At 56.4% G+C, this 13,342-nt stretch overlaps 2 protein-coding genes, 1 long non-coding RNA gene and 1 pseudogene across 4 annotated transcripts in view; 1 reads left to right on the top strand and 3 right to left on the bottom strand.

The window, feature by feature from the left end:
* The window catches only part of LOC135404808 (zinc finger protein 74-like), a 190,224-nt gene that overhangs the window by 89,331 nt on the left and 87,551 nt on the right, over positions 1 to 13,342 (top strand). The gene's annotated exons all lie outside the window — the stretch shown is intronic.
* Positions 1 to 13,342, bottom strand: part of LOC135404518 (uncharacterized) — a 177,061-nt gene that overhangs the window by 82,002 nt on the left and 81,717 nt on the right. The window lies entirely within an intron of this gene.
* Positions 1 to 13,342, bottom strand: part of LOC135404453 (class II histocompatibility antigen, B-L beta chain-like) — a 77,648-nt gene that overhangs the window by 53,064 nt on the left and 11,242 nt on the right.
* LOC135406235 (zinc finger protein 239-like) lies at positions 9,376 to 10,591 on the bottom strand (annotated as a pseudogene).

Below are 13,342 nucleotides of genomic sequence, written 5' to 3'. Positions count from 1 at the left end.
CAGAGACCCCAGACTCACCTAAACCCCTCTGAGCATTGAGGGCCAAGAGAAGCTCTGCCTGAGCTCTGCCCATTATTAATACGTATAGACAGATGTAATCGCATGAATATGATTTATCACATTTAATCACATATGAAACTTGTATAAAACCTCTGATTTTCTGTGAACCCTTTGAGCAAGTTCTCTGTGGTGCAAACCACGCTCGCTCCCGACGTTGGCAATAAATCCCTTTGCTGTTCAAAAGATCCAAAACTCTCTGAGCAGTTCTTCGGACCGGGTTTTTCAGCATCACAGAGGCAAAGGCACAAACTGAGGGATGCCCTCAGAGTTCAACATTCTCACCAAAGCTCCCCTCTCAGCTTCCTTTACACTGACCTCTTACTGCAGGGACCTCCTTGCCATTCTGCTGATGCTTCTCAGGTTGCGAACCACCCGGAAAAAAAACAAATGCCAAGGGATGTGCTTAGATTCACCAAGGATACAGCCCACCAGAATTAACATCTGATTCAGACTGGCAGGAAAATGCTCACCTGGCTCCTCTGCCCCCCAGTGCCCAAAGCCCACCCCACCGCTTGCATCCCACCTGGAAAGAACAAGAAGATGCTCACAGAACGACCTTTGAAGAGAAGTGCCTGTCAGAACTGCAAGGAGGGATGCACAACAATCTCACGTGGGGGATATTCTCTGCCCTGCCCTGCAGACCCTTGTGCTGGCGTCAAAACACAGCCTCTCTGCTTCCCTCTCCTGAGGGACTTGTTCTTAGACATCCCTTTCCCCTCCCGGCAATTCCCAAGCCTGGACCCGGCTCTAATCCCCTCTCTGCCTCAGAGCCCTCAACTTCTCTTGCAGAGAGCTGGGCCTGTCAACCCACCTGCCAAAAGCACGGCCCTTGGGCTGCCTCGGAGGTTCCTGCAGTCGCCCCAGGCCCTGCCCAAGGCCCTCCCATCAGGGGCTGGGCCCTGGGGGCCGGGGGAGAACCCACCCGCGGCTTGGCCGTTCTTGCCCAGCCCTGCTCTGGCCCAGCCTCCTCCCCCTGCACACTCCCCACTGCCACAGCCTGCGCTGGGGCAGCAGTTCCTTCCTGGGCCCTTTCCAGCTGCCCCCATGGGGACACTTCCATTTTCTGGGCCAGGCCCCAGAGGCAATCCCAGCCAGTCCTGCCCCTCGTCCCCAGCCCGGCTCACTGACTCCTGGTGGCCCCTGGAAGCCAAGAGCCAAAGGCCGACCCCCCCAGAGTGCAGCCCCACCCATCTGCACTGGGGCCCCAGGGCTTCCCTTTCCCAAGCAGCCCCTGCAAAGCCTTGTCAGAGAGAAAACTGGGTGACCCGAGTCCTGGATGCTTTTAGGAAAGAGGTCTGAACATTTCTTGAAGAATGGAGGGGGGTGACTTTTTTATTCTTGACCTTTCCAGTTCTCCATTTGGGGGCAGGATGTCCTCTGGGCCAATGTTTTGTTCCCTTTGCAGTGAGTGCAACCTCAGAGGGCTGAGCCCTCTCTGGCTGGGCTTGGCCTCTCCTGCAGAGACTCAGGCCTGGCTGGGCTGCCCCAGGCAGACGCTGCAGGAAGAAGAGCTCAGGCCGCCTGGCTCTGGTGTCCCTGGGGCTCAGCCTGTGCCCCATTGCTGGGCAGGGGCTGAGCCCCACCTCTGCCTCGGGGCCTTGGCCAAAGGGTTGGCAAGGAAGAGGCCCAGCAGCCTTGGGGCCTGCCCAGCTTTCCTCCTCCCTGGGGGCTCTCAGTCCTCCCCTGACACCGTGTGGGCCCAAGGCCTTGCTGGCTTCGGGCTCACGGCCCGCCGGCCCCATCCCAGCGGCCTGACCCCCCTCCTTCCCCTCTCTCCAGCCTCTCCTGCCTTTTCTGGCAAGGGGCCATCCAAGGAAAACCCCGGTTCTCAGCAATGGCACCTGTGGCACGGCTGCAAGGCTCGAGTGGGCCAGGCAAGAGCAGGAGCACCGAGAGCCTGAGGAGCCAGGAGATGCCCTGGCTGGGCATCGTGCTGCTGTGGGACGAGCTGACACCTCTGCACAGTCTCTGCCCGTCCCTGCCAGCCGACTTCTGCCCAGGCTCTGGGCACGGGGACGCAGCACTGACAGTTTTCAGCCACAGCGCTGTTCCACAGAGGCTGTGATGTCACAAGGCCCTTGCCTGGCAGCCAGGAGATGGGCAAGGCAAGGCAAGGACGGAGCCTCTGAGCCACCAGCACGCTGTCCCCAAAGGCTGAGGTGGCACAGAAGCCCAGAGTCCCTGAGCTTGGTAGAGACTTGTGAGATCAACCGGCGTCCAGCCTACGCCCCATCCCCAGCACGTCAAGCAGACCACGGCACTCAGTGCCATGGCCAGTCTTTGCTTAAACTCCTCCAGGGACGGTGTCTCCACCACCTCCCTGGGCAGCCCATTTCAATACCTAATCCCTGTTTCTCTCCCAAAAGTCCTGCTCCTGTCCCTGACAAACAGCCCCTGACAGGCAGGTCCTCGTGTCCTCTTGTCCTGTTGCCTGTTGCCTCGGAGAAGGGGCTGACCCCCACCTGGCTCCAGCCTCCTGTCAGGAAGTTGTGGACAGGGAGAAGGTCAGCCCCGAGCCTCCTCTTCTCCAGGTTGGAGAAGCCCAGCTCCCTCAGCTGCTCCTCACAGGACATGCACTGCAGACCCTTGCCCAGCTCCAGTGCCCTGCTCTCCACCCACTCCAGCCCCTCAAGGTTCTCCCTGAATTGAGGGGCCCAGAGCTGGACACAGCACTCCAGCTGTGGCCTCACCAGTGCCCAGTCCAGCAGAAGCATCACTTCCCTGCTCCTGCTGCCACACTCTTTCTGATCCAGGCCAGCCTGCCCTTGGCCTTCTTGCCCACCTGGGCACCCGCTGGCTCAGGTTCAGCCTCTGTCCACCAGCACCCCCAGGGCCTCTCCCACGGGGACCCTTTGCAGATCCTCTGCCCCCGGCCTGGAGCTGCAGGGGGTTCTTGTGGCCAGAGGCCCCAAAGGCCCCAAAGGCACTCTTGAACCTCATGCCCACGGGCTCGGCCCAGAGGTCCAGCCTGTCCAGGTCCCTCTGCACAGCCTTCCTACCCTCCAGCACATCCACACTGCAAGCCAACTTGGGGTCCTCTGCCAATTTGCTCATGGAAGACTCAATGCCCTCCTGCAGATCCCCACGAAAAATAGGCAACAGGACTGGGCCTGTTACCCAACAAGTTCTAGTGCTTGACAAAGGAGCCCACCCAGCAGTGGGGAGAAACTGCTGGCAGGAGATTCAATGGGGGCAATAGACAATGGATGATGGACAAGTTCTGGGCCATGGCCTTTTGTTAGAAAAACAAAGTAAAAGCTTAAGGCCTGCCATATTTCAGTGGTCAGAGACCTGGCAGAGAAATCTCTTTTTGAGACCTGGACACCAAGAAGGCAGAATTTCTAAACCACTAAGACCCTTAGAGAAACCAGAGACAAAGACAAAACTAACACAGTTACTGAGGCTCTCCCTATCTAGGGAAAAGACAAGAAAAGGACAAAAACTGTGGACTAAGCATCATGCAAAGTGAGAAATCAAGAGCCAAGAGAAGAGAGAAGAAGAATTCCTGCAGAGAACTGGGAAGCCAATGGACAGGAATTCTTTTGTCTGCTAAAATGTAGAAATAGTTAAAAGTTTTGAGAACTGATGTCCAGGTGTTAGAGAGCAATTGCTGTGTCCCTTCAGCGCTGAATGAAGTAGGGTCACCTCTGGAACCCAACCAACTGCTCAGAGATTTTATTCCCCGGCTTTCACTGACAGTTTCTGGGGACCCAGATGAGACAAAGCAGCGCCGACAGGGCAGAGCAGAGGAATCGTTGGCCCTGCAGCGTGTACCAAAGGAGTTTTGGGGAGATCTTCCAGTTCCCTGGTCTGGAGAGTTCACCACGCCTTCTTTTCTGGGAAAAAGAACAGGCCATGAATTTTGGGTCCTTGATTTTAAGGCCTTTTGCCTGCACATAAGGCACAGCAATGGGAAGGACGCAGCGTGAGGCTGAGATGTTTCTGTCATGGTTTGTGGGCTTGGGTGAGATTGGGCCAGAATTACAGGACACCTGTAAAATCTGGGCTTTGGGAAAGGTTGGGGAGGGTTGGGAAAGGTGTTCAAAGGGTGGTTTTGCCTGAGGTGTTAAACATGGGAGTGGGTCTGTCTTCCCAATTCCCAAGAGAAGAGATCCCAGAAAGCTCCCCTGCAGGTTGTGTTTTAGGGAACAGGAGAAGAGACCGAGGGTAAGGGGTTTCTTTCCTGGAGGGCAGGGCTGTCGTTCACTTGCAGGAGCCCTGTGCTGAAATTGCCAGTCCCAATCCCAAAATTGAACACGGACAAAGAATCCTGCCAGACAAAAGGTGGCAGGACAGAAAGCTCTTGCTGCTCATGGAGTGCCCAGGGTGTCCCACCAGCTGCACCTGAGCCCTTGAGGCTCTAAGCTTTCCTTCCTGGGGGAAAGGGCTGTCCTTGGCTTGCAGGAGCCCTGCGCTGATATTGCCAGTCTGACTGCCCAAACTGAACAGAGCTGAAGATTCCTTCCAGACAAAAGGTGGCAGGACAGAAAGCTCTTGCTGCCCATGGAGTGCCCAGGGTGGCCCCCCAACTACATCTGAAACCCGAAGGTTCCAGGCTTTCTTTCCTGGGGGAAAGGCCGTGACATCCCAAATTGTCCCATGGCAGACAGGTGGGGCTGCACTGTGGGGGTGTGGGGTGTTGGTTCTTTGGTTACCAGGGCCTATTCTGGAATGGAGAGGACAGGCTGTGACAAGAAGTGCCTGTCAGAACTGCAAAGACAGACGCACAAGAATCTTATGTGGGCATATTCTCTGCTCTGCCCTGCACACCTTTGTGCTGGGGTCAAAACTCAGCCTCTCTGCTTACCTCTCCTAAGGGCCTTGTTCTTAGACATCCCTTTCCCCTGCGCTCCTTTCAAAAGCCCTCCTGGCAATTACCAAGCCGGTACCTGGCTCTCATCCCCTCTCTGTCTTCTTCACACTCCCCTGGTCAATCCCAGCATCCCCCTGAGGACATTGGGTCTTAGCTAAACAAGATTACAACTTAGAAATTAAGAGATGGCAAATCAGATCTATTGATAGAAAATGAATTATTTATTTTTGCAAATGATGACACAAAAGCTTTTAATCAGAATTATTTAGTGAACAATAGAAACACTAAAACTCCCAGTAGTACAGGATAAGATAGGACAGGGTACTACACTAAAGCAATTGTTGAAGCAATTCTACTAAAGGTGACAAACAAGCAATAATTCTTAATTAGAGATGGATGGAACTCCTCTAGAGCAGCGCTCGTGGGGAGATCTCTGCTCTCAACCTCCAGCAGTGACCTTGGGGGGTCCCCAGCCAAGGCAGGAATCTCCACACACCCCCCAAGAAGGGTTCTGTTGGAAGAACCTGCCCCTGGGAAAGGGGACTGGCCCTTTCTGGTAGAAACCCATGGACTGACAGTCCTTGGACTCCAGGGGTTCCCTCACCATCAGGGGCTTCATTTGGGGTCAAACCAGTCTGGGGTCCAACATCTCCTGCCTTGTCCCGGCCCCCTCTCAGCTCAGCACTGACCCCTTTGCAAATGGGGCATTGTCTTGGGGCCATTGCAGGGGGGATGTCCTGCCCCAGTGTCCCAGTGTTCCTTTAATTGCCAGAGGCCCTGCAGTGTCCCAGTGGCCCCTTGATTCCATGACCTTCTGAAACACCTCAGGCTTCCTTTGGTTCCATGAGGCCCCCCTGTCACAAAGGCCCCTGGATTCCATGAATTCCGCAGTGTCACAAGGTTCCTTTTTTTCCATGGGGCCCTGCAGTGTCCCAATTGTGCCTTGATTCCAGGAGTATCCAAATTCTCCCCGGGTTCCTTTGGTTTCAGGAGGTCCCGCAGTGTCCCAGCGGCCCCTTCATTCCAGGCAGGCCCAGGGAGACGAAGGCAAAGACGGAGCCCCGACCCCCGTCGGCATCTTGGGGGGGCGGGGGGGCAGGACCCGGGAAACGGCGGCGGCTGCTGGGACGGGACTGGGATGGACTGGGACGGACTGGGATGGACTGGAATGGACCGGGATGGATTGGGACTGACTGGGATGGACTGGGATGAATGGGACTGACTGGGATGGACCGGGACACCGGGATACACCGGGACCAGGACTGGGACCCGGCAGGACCCCCCGGGAGCAGGATCTGAGCACACTGGGTCCCTCCAGGACCAGAACTGGGGCAACAGGGATCATACTGGGAGCAACTGGGACCACACTGAGGGCTACTGGGAGCAACTGGAGGCCACATAGGATATAGTGGGAGTGCCTTGGAGTCACTGGGATCATACTGGTGGAAACGGGAATGTTACTGGGGCATCTGGGAGTGACTGGGAAGGACTATGAGCTTGCTGATGGCTCTACTGGGATATACTGGGAGTGTCTGCAACCATGGTGGGGGTGACTGGGACTGTACTGGGAGTGACTGGGACTACGTGAAGGCGAATTAGGACCAGGCTGGGGGCAACTGGAAGGAACTGTGAGTGACTGGATTTACAAGAGAAGCAACTGGGATTGACTGGGACTGTCAGGAGGGAAGACTCGGATCATACTTGGAGTGACTGGATCTGTGCTAGGGGCAACTGGGAGCAACTGGGACCATAAAGGGGACAACTGGGACCATACTGGGATCACAGTGGGAGCAGCTTGGCCCATGCTGGGAGCAACTGAGACCACACTGAGGGTGACTGGGGTCATACTGGGATCATACCAGGAGTGAGTGGGATCATGCAAGAGGTGATTGGGATCATCCTGGGAGCAACTGGGAGTGCACTGGGGATGACTGGAAGTGGCTGTGAGCAACTGGGATCATGCTGGAAGCTTCTGGGGGCAACTGGGAATGAGTGGGACCACATGGAGGAAACTGGGGGCAACTGGGAGAGACCAGGAGTGACTGGGATCATCCTGGGACTGACTGGGCGCTGAATCCGAAAAATCGGTCCGAGAAACTGCTCAGAGACTTTTTTATCTTTAAGCAGCAAGGTATTTGTTTATTCAACGTTGGGAGCAAGCCAGCTCGCACTGGACAAACTTGCTCCAAGGCTTCACACAAAATCAGCATTTTTATACAATCTTCAGCTGTGATTAAATGCATATTCAAGTGACTCCAACATCTATCTCTGCATATTAATAATAGGCGGAGTATAGGTGGAGCTCAGGCGGGGCTTGGGGCGGTGCTTCTCTTGGCCCTCAATCCTGAGGGGACTTCCACTCTTCCTCCATGGCTCTGGGGGCTTCAACTCATCTTCCTCAGCTTGACCTTCCTTCTCTTCCATTCTTCTTGACCCGCTCACTGAAGCTTGGAAAAAGCCCTGGCTCCCAGCCTATTCCTCCTATTCCAATGTCTCCCTGATCCTGCTGTCTCTCTAATTTATCCCCTCTAGGCCCAGGACATGTTCCTGTTCTATTCTCTGAAGCTTTGCTCCAGTCAGTAGAACAGAACGAGCACAGATGGTCTTGGCTGTTGGGAGCTTGTTAGCAGGCCCAAATTTCTTAGTGAACTCTTTTGGGCCTGGCCTCCTGTTTCACCAGGGACACAGCCCGGGCCCGGGTGTTCCCATTCCACGGGTTTGCATTCCTGTTCCAGGTGTTCCCATACCATTCTAGTTGTTCCCATCCCATTCCAGGTGTCCCCATTCCCATTCCAGGAGTTCCCATCCCATTCTAGTTGTTCCCATCCCATTCCAGGTGTCCCCATTCCCATTCCAGGAGTTCCCATTCCCATTCCAGGAATTCCCATTCCCATTCCACGGGTTTGCATTCCTGTTCCACGTGTTCCAATTTCCTTTCCAGGTGTTCCAATTTCCTTTCCAGGTGTTCCATCCCATTCCAGGTGTCCCCATTCCCATTCCTATTGTCCCTCCTCCCATTCCTGGTGTTCCCATCCCACTTCTGTTTTCCCCATTCCCAGTTCTTGGTGTCCCCATTCCCATTCCAGGGGTTTCCATTCCCATTCCTATTGTCCCCATTCCCATTCCAGGTGTTCCCATCCCACCTCTGTTTTCCCTATTCCCATTCCAGGTGCCCCCATTCCAATCCCAGGTGTTCCCATTCCCATTCCTGGTGTCCCCAACCTGCTCCCAATGTTCCCGTTTCCAATGTTCCCATTCCCAGCCCAGGTGACCCCATTCCCATTCCTGATGTCCCCATTCCCATTCCAGGTGTCCCCATTCCCATTCCAGGTGTTCCCATTCCAGGTGTCTCCATTTCAATTCCAGGTGTTCCCATTCCAGGTGTCTCCTTACCAATTCCAGGTGTTCCCATTCCAGGTGTCTCCATTTCAATTCCAGGTGTTCCCATTCCAGGTGTCTCCATTCCAATTCCAGGTGTTCCAATTCCAGGTGTCTCCATTTCAATTCCAGGTGTTCCCATTTCCATTCCTGGTGTCCCCATTCCCATTCCAGGTGTCCCCATTCCCATTCCAGGTGTCTCCATTCCCATTCCAGGTGTTCCCATTCCAGGTGTCTCCATTTCAATTCCAGGTGTTCCCATTCCCATTCCTGGTGTCCCCATTCCCATTCCAGGTGTCTCCATTCCCATTCCAGGTGTTCCCATTCCAGGTGTCTCCATTCCAATTCCAGGTGTTCCCATTCCAGGTGTCTCCATTTCAATTCCAGGTGTTCCCATTTCCATTCCTGGTGTCCCCATTCCCATTCCAGGTGTTCCTATTCCAGGTGTCTCCATTCCAATTCCAGGTGTTCCCATTTCCATTCCTGGTGTCCCCATTCCCATTCCAGGTGTTCCCATTCCAGGTGTCTCCATTCCAATTCCAGGTGTTCCCATTTCCATTCCTGGTGTCCCCATTCCCATTCCAGGTGTCTCCATTCCCATTCCAGGTGTTCCCATTTCCATTCCTGGTGTCCCCATTCCCATTCCAGGTGTTCCCATTTCCATTCCTGGTGTCCCCATTCCCATTCCAGGTGTTCCCATTTCCATTCCTGGTGTCCCCATTCCCATTCCAGGTGTTCCCATTTCCATTCCTGGTGTCCCCATTCCCATTCCAGGTGTTCCCATTTCCATTCCTGGTGTCCCCGTTTCCATTCCAGGTGTTCCCATTCCAGGTGTTCCCATTCCCATTCCAGGTGTTCCCTCCCCATTCCACGTGTCCCCACTCCCATTCCTGCTGCCCCCATTCCCTTTCCTAGTGTCCCCAGTCTGCTCCCAATGTCCCCATTCCCATTCCAGGTCTTCCCATTTCCATTCCTGGTGTTCCAATCCCATTGCTATTGGCCCCATCCCATTCTTTATGTCCCCATTCCCATTCCAGGCATTCTCATTCCCATTCCAGGTGTTCCATCCCATTCCAGGTGTCACCGTTGACATTTCCCCTGCTGGTTTGCCATTAAACCAGCACACCAGGTCTGTGCCCAACGGGGGTCCCTGTGGATCATCCAACGCGGGTCCTCCCATGGCTGATGGAGTTGGAGCAGCGGCCGAAGCTCTTCCCGCAGTCGGGGCACTCGGGGCTTCTCTTACCGGTGGGTCCGTTGGTGGGAGGTCAAGGAAGAGCTCTGCGTGAAGCTCTTCCCACAATCCCGACAGTTGTAGGGCCTCTCCCTGATGTGGATGCGATGGTGGGTGTAGAGGGTGGAGCTGTCCCACATTCCCTACACGTGTAGGGCTGTTCCCCAGTGGGGATGTGCTGGTGGCTGAGCAGCTTGGTGCTTGTGCTGAAGCTCTTCCCACATTCCAAGCACTTGTAGGGCCATTCCCTGGTGTGGATGCAACGGTGTTTGCAAAGGCTGGAGCTGTCCCTGAAGCTCTTCCCACACTCCGCACACGTGTAGGGCCTTCCCCACTGTGGATCATCTGGTGTCGGAGCAGGTCAGAGCTCTGATTGAAGCTCTTCCCACATTCCTCACATGTGTAGGGTCGTTCCCCACTGTGGATCATCTGGTGTCGGAGCAGGTGGGAGCTCTTCCTGAAGCTCTTCCCACACTCCTCACACATGTAGGGCCTTTCCCCACTGTGGATCATCTGGTGTTGGAGCAGGTTGGAGCTCTGAGTGAAGCTCTTTCCACACTTCCCACACGTGTAGGGCCGTTCCCCACTGTGGATGTGCTGGTGCCTCTGGAGGTTGGTTCTCTTGCTGAAGCTCTTCCCACAATCCAAACACCTGAAGGGCTTTTCCCTGCTGGGAGGCTGCTCAGGGACCACCAGCTCGCAGCTCCGCCTCAAGCTCCGGCCGCCTTCCCGGCACACGCTGGCTCTTTCCTCCTCACAGCCCCCTGGGCTGGCTTTGCAGCCCCTCCTGCGGGGGCATCTCCGGCCCTTTTCCTCCCCGCTGCCTTCCTGCGCCGGGGAGCCCTTCAAAACGGCCTCTCCCACCAGGCTCTGCCGCCGGGATTTGTCCTCCGCGCTCTCCGGCCTCACCTCGGGGCCTGGGGCAGGAAGCAACAAGGACAGGCAGGGGATTTACCTCCGGCCCACAGGGAAGCCCAAGGACATCCCCCCAACTCCGGCCCCGGCAGGACTGCAACAAAAGACCGACCCAAAGGGGCACTGACTTCCTCCTCACCTGCCTGGGGGGCCCGCGGCATCTTCGTCTTCCTCGCAGCCTCCTCCTCCATCCGCCCAAGCTTTGGGAAGCAGAAATCCTGATGGGGGGGAAAAACAAGGTGTGAGCGCGTTGCCTTGGGGGTTCCTCCTGCCCAATTCCAGCTCTAGGACTCACCGGGCAACTTGTGCCCATAAAAACCCACAAAACAACAACATTCAGCCCAAAATCCCCACCCAGAATTCCCCATCTCTCCTCTCTGGGGTTAGGGGGGTCCCCCCTGTCTGGCCTGATGACACTTCTGCCTGCACTGGGGGTCCCCCTTCTCCCGGCTGCCGGGGGTCTCACGGCTCCGGGGGGTTCCCACTCTCCGGGGTCCCCTTTAGTGTTGTCAGGGGGATCCCAGGGCTCACTTCTCCCCACTCTGCCTCCCGGGGCCGGCCGGCCCTCCTCTCTCGCCTCCCACCCTCGCAAACCTCTTGGTGCTCTCGGCTCCCACCCCGCCTCAAGGCCCCCCCTCCTCTCCACACTCCAAGGCCTTCCCCCTCTCTGGGACCCCCGCTTAAGGGGCCCGGCGCTCCCTCTCTGCTCCCCCCCCTCCAGCATTCCGGGGGTCCCCCAGCTCCAGGATCGCCCCTCTCCGCTCTCCCAACTCTGCGGCTACCGGGGTTCCCCCCCGGCTCTCACGGGGGGCCCCCAAACCGCTCTCGCCCCCCCCGCCATTGCCGAGCCACCGCCAGGACCTTTGGGCTGCTCTTCTTTGTGCTCCCGCTCGGCTCCTCCCTCGGCTGGGCCGCCGCTTTTGGCGGGTTTCCTCCTCCGGGATCCGCCCCCTGCAGACCTTCCCCCCCTGGCCCAGCCCCCTTGGGCCCCCCTTGGGCACCCCTTGGGCCCCCCTTGGGCCTTCCTTGGTCCGCTTTGCCCAATAAGTCTGATTATACAGACAAGCAATTGGTTTTAATCCACAAAACCCAAATGTAGAACCCAGCACCCTGGGCCATGAACAAAGTGCTGTTCCTTGGGCCCCCCCCGAGTCCAAACTAAAGGGAGAGGGGAAAAAAACCTGCTGGTGGGAGAGCTGTTGCAGTCTGGTCAAAAGTGGTGGTTGCAGTCCAGTTGAGGGGGGTGGTCTCAGGCTGGTTGAGAGCGGTGAGCTGCAGTCCTCCTCTGGATCCCACAAGTGGTAAAAAGGTTCCGAAAATCCAGGTTTATATATTCTCCAGTTCAGGCAGGAATGCCCAGTCCTCCCCTCAGAGCAGGCAATTCCATAAAAGGATGCTTAGTTCTTCCCTCAGAGCGGGGAATTCCATAAAAGGATGCTTAGTTCTTCCCTCAGAGCGGGGAATTCCATAAAAGGATATGAGGATGCTCAGTCCAAAAAAGGCTATGAGGGTGCTCAGGACATCCCCCCCACCTCGCAGGCCTCTCCTGACAACAGTTCATGGGAAAATGGCATGGAAGGCCATAGAATCCAGTTTTGGGCTACACCCATCCAGTGAGGAATCGGTCCCAGCTGTTCTAACTAGGACACAGTGTCCGTCATCGCTGCCATCATCATCATCATCGGCCTCGTGGGAGTCGGTGTCTGGAAGCTCCGATCCGGTAACTCCCGGGATGGGGGTAGGGAAGGGGCACGGTTCTGCTCGGCAGCATTCCAGGGATCCTGTGCCTCGGGTGCTGATCCCACTTTCTTTCCATAGGGAAGAGGGAGGGGAATGGATACGACCCCGCGCCCACCAGTGAGTCCCAGCAGCGTGTGTGGATCCAGATCCTCTGGGCAGGGATCCCAGGATGGATGCCGGGATTCCAGAGGGGAATGGGGGCCTAATGGCTGGAGCGGGATTGGAAGGGGATTCCAGCTCAGGACAGGATTCCAGAGTGGGATCAGGTGGAATTGTGGACTGGGATCAGGGCTGGATTCTGGGGTGGGATTGGGGTGGGATGGATGGAGTGGGATTGTGGTGAGATGGACGGAGCAGGATCAGGTGGGATTCCGGAGCAGTTCCTACTCTCCCTGGGCTCCACAGCCGGCTCCATCCCCTGGGATGGGAACAGGGACATGGTGACTCCTTTCCCCGCTCTCATCCCAGCAGGAATCACAGCCTGAGCAATCCCGGAGCTGGATCTGCCCCTTCCCTCTCCCTGCAGAAAGGCAGGAGCTGCTGTCAGAGCTCATCCCGCTGCTCCCACCCACCCCGGCCCCCCTGCGGCTCTTCCCGATGGATCAACTTCCTGCTTTTTCCCGTGTGAAACCCAGGACCACAATTATTCCTGAGGCTTTAATTTGGGTGTGAAAATCTCCTGCTTTGGGCAATAAATCCTGGCTCCCTCCTCCGGCATCCAGCAGTTCCTCTGTGGGAACCAGGAATAGGAATGGGGACAGGGGGGACTGGGATGGGGACATTGGGGACAGGGATGGGGACACTGGAGGAATGGGAATGGGAATGGGAACTCCAGGAATGGGAATGGGGACAGCAGGAATGGGAATGGGAACTCCAGGAATGGGAATGGGGACATTGGGAGCAGGTTGGATTCACCAGGAATGGGAATTGGGACACCGGGAATGGGAATGGGGACATGGGAGACCAGGATAGGGATAGTGGGAACAGGAACGGGGACACTGGGAGCAGGTTGGCACAGCAGGAAGTGGGAATGGAGACAGGGATGGGAACCCCAGGAATGGGAATGGGGACAGGGATGGGAACGTGTCTCTGCAGGAGTTGGTTCAACACAAAGGTCGGTCCCTGGCTCAAGGCCACGGGAAACCCCTTCTTTGGGAATGTCTGGGAACCAGGTGTCAGAGGTTTGAAAAGAGGTGTTGGAA

Source organism: Pseudopipra pipra, chromosome W (genome assembly GCF_036250125.1).
Source record: "Pseudopipra pipra isolate bDixPip1 chromosome W, bDixPip1.hap1, whole genome shotgun sequence".
NCBI lineage: Eukaryota > Metazoa > Chordata > Aves > Passeriformes > Pipridae > Pseudopipra > Pseudopipra pipra.
The sequence above is the reverse complement of the archived record's forward strand: the minus strand, read 5'-3'. Positions and strand labels throughout refer to the sequence as shown.